Consider the following 3602-nt stretch of genomic DNA (forward strand, 5'->3'; position numbering starts at 1 on the left):
AAGAATCATTACTCCCTCCTATTGTATCTTGGTGGAGTAAATCAACTCAAATAAGAACTAACTCAATGAATCCTTACATTTTCCATAAACCAGATGCTCTCATATTCAAATAAGTTCAAGCTTTTTTCCTAAGTTTGGGAAAGCTGCTAACCAGTCTGGTTGTCAGGCTAACCTTTCCAACCCCAACACTGCAGTTACTGCAGCTTATGCTGGTATGATGACTGGGCTGCAGCTACAGGCAGCCTTTCACCTGGCCACAGTGCAGCTGAATGAGGACCTACCATTCCAAAAGCCCATGCCATGCCGCACTAGAGGGATGCATTCTTAAGACAGTGTTTGCTCCTGAACTTTGGGATTATTGAGCTGGTTTAGCTGTTGAATAACAAAGAAATGTTAGAAATGAGACAGAGCAAATGATCAACCAGAATAATAAGTAAAGACACTGATCTCCCGAATATAAAGTCATAATTTGGATGTGCTATTTGAAGAGGTGAGAAAAAATCATAGGTATCCATTCCTCTCTAGAACAAATATTAAGTAGAGGACTAAAAGTACCTCCAAAGCAAATATTTCTTTTTTATTAACCATAATAAACTAAGACTGGCAAAAAAAGTCACATAAAACTCGCCAGAACAGTTATTGAGCACTGCAGTTTCTAATCTCAGCAATAAATGTAGGTCAAGGGAACTGGAAAATCTAATTACTCTGTAAATTTTTAAACCTGTTTCTTTCTTCTCAAGGAAAAGAAAATTGTTCCTTTGCATTTAAGCAGACTTCACTTCAAAGTGTAACTACAGCTAGGTGAGAAATTACTTTTGCCTGAACGTAGATGCTTTTGAACCTCCGTCTTTGCACCCTGGGTTGTACACTCAGTTCTGGTTCACAGTGGTACTCAAGGTATCACCACTTACTTCACAATTACTGGAGCTAAAACACAAAATCCAGAGACATGCATCAGAAAAAAGCAGATAAAAACTCCCCCATCACTGAATAAAACAGATCTTTGGTACCACACTGCAGCAGTTCCTTTCAGCAATATATCCCATTTGACACCCACTATTCATACACTGCATTAAGAAAGTACAAAGCAATGCATCATTACAAAACTATTATGAGTATCTGATAGCAGTGTAAATATCGATTATTCACTGATTATATAATTTTTCACACAGTTGATGCTGATTTCAGTGTGTACAGAGACCATATTACTTAGATTTACAGGAAAAAAGAAACAAGTGAAAAAAATACAAAAACTTTGAAGATTCAAGCCTCCTGATGACTCTAAAAACCAAGGATTAAGGATCACATTTCCAAATTTAAAAAAAAAAATAGTAACTTAAGGCACTTCAGATGAATTCACAGCACAATGAATCTCAGCTTCTCTCTCTCAAAACAAAAAACAAAACAAACAAAAAGATCAGGAGCTGTAACTACAGCCAGCCACTGACTGACCTGTCTCACACAGCTCTGTCTTCCAGCCCTTAACTCTGCGATTCGTGACAAGGAAACTATGAGTTTCACAACAGGTAGATTTGTGTGTTGTGTTCTGATTCGGCAGTCAAATGTTTTGTTTGTTTTTGGGGGGTGGGAGGGGTGAGTTGCACAGAAGTGGAAAACCTGGCCTAAGATCATCTGATCTTTGGACAGTGCTCTCATTAAGTATAAATCCTATTTTTGAACTTCCTCCAATTCCATGAGAGGTGAAGCCTCCCAAACAAACAAACAAAAAAAAACCCCAAACAAACAACAACAAAAAAAGCTAATTCAGAAAGATCCATGTGGAAGACTTAAAATGGGTTTGCCTTGAAAGGTAAACCCTGAAGCAGTAGCTCAAGGAACCATCCCAAACCAAAATGAGTTCTACCCTGGTCTGTTTTAAAAAGCAAAGGAATGACAAGATTTTCTTTTTTTGCTTTATGCATTTGATGAATGACATCTGCCCAGTTTGTAGAGATGTAAACTATATGAGAGTTCAGCAGACTATATCACCCTCCCTGCTCTGTATCATGGATGAATTTATGAATACAAGCATCAAAACCATTCCACAGCATTCTCAAAGCCTTCAGATATTAACTTGGTAACCTTAGAACTAAAATTTTCAGACACTAATTAGGTATTGGTCCTACCCTCACATTAAAAAACAAAAAAAGAAAAAAACTTTTAAGAATTTATCCTGGCTGGAGATCCATTAAATTGTTAAAATCATATGTAGACTGAGTCCTGACTGGTGACAAGCAGCAATAAATGAGACCTGCATCTGCACTGAATGAGAAGAAAAGGAAGAAATCTTATCTGCCAGTCCATTTGCTAAGCAGCTAAAGTGGCAAATTGGCAGAAGCCTTCTTAAAAAGTTATGTTTATACAAGTAACTAATGTGGAAAAGCAAATTAAATATGGAGTTGCTTAATCTCTGGGTGTTTGACTTTACAGCTTATTATAACGTTGGCAAAATAACATAACTCATTACAATTGTGCTTTCCTGCCTTCAGCTTTCACGGTTCTGAAGCATGATATTGCACTGATTCATTGCACTTAGTTCATATTCTGAAGAACAGAAGGTCCAAATTTCACCAAGAACCAGGGCAATCAGTGATGACAAACCAATCTCCCTTCAATGCATGCCATAAACAACAAATAAAAAGTCTGACTTGTTACAGATCAACAAAACTGTTAAAAAAATAATCTTAGGATGAAAAAATAGGTGTTCTGGAACAGCAGGAAACAAGCAGAATAGAAATTTAAAGCACATTGGTCTACCCTAAAAGCACAAAAGACCCTGCTGAACAGCAAAAAGATTCAGATGAAGGGAAAGTTTATGGAACAGTTGAGACGGGAGATTTTTACAATCACAGCACTACAACAAGGACCCACCACCTTCTGTCTGCCAACACGGCCGAGTAATCTTTCATGCACAAGCACTGTCAACTTGCAGTTGAGAGCAATCTAGGGGCATTGAAAGGAGGAGCATTTCCTTGTTTAGCTTTTGGATGGGTTTTTTAAGTTGTTTGGGAGTTATTAGGACAACAGCCATATGATAATAAAAGTATGGAGCTAGCAGAGTTCTTCCTAGCCTACTGGCAGCACCGGAAAGGCCTTCTGTCTATCCTTAGCTCGCAAATAATATAATACAAACGAAACAAAACCAGCGTGAGCTGCCCGCACCCCGGCCTGCACAGAGCACGTGTTCCAAAAAGAAGTTATTTCAAAGAGGGGTTAACTTACACTGCCAAAGCTACACCCTTATTACGGCACCCGAGCCATGTGCATACCCCACGTACCGCGCAGGGAAAGCCGCCCCGCCTAGCACACCTACGCCGGGCTCGGTGCCACGGCGGCGGCCGGCACAGATCGCAGCCCACCCGGGCCCCGCAGCCGCGCCGGGCACCGGCCCGGCGGACCTGGAGCGGCGCCTGCGCCGGTGCCGCCGGTGCCGCCGGTGCCCCGGGCCCGCACAGCGCCCGCCCCGCGGTGCCGATCGCGCCCGCCGTGACCGGCGCTTCGCCTCCCGCCCCCCGCGGCCCCGCCCCGCCCGGCGCCTGCGCGGAGCGGCGCGGCGGGCGCAGGAATGCGCCTTACGGTTAAATAGTGGGGGCGCAGGGGCG

The sequence above is a fragment of the Chamaea fasciata genome, unplaced genomic scaffold, assembly GCF_029207755.1.
Source record: "Chamaea fasciata isolate MVZ Bird 193981 ecotype frontalis unplaced genomic scaffold, bChaFas1.0.hap1 SCAF_5, whole genome shotgun sequence".
Taxonomy (NCBI): Eukaryota; Metazoa; Chordata; class Aves; order Passeriformes; family Sylviidae; genus Chamaea; species Chamaea fasciata.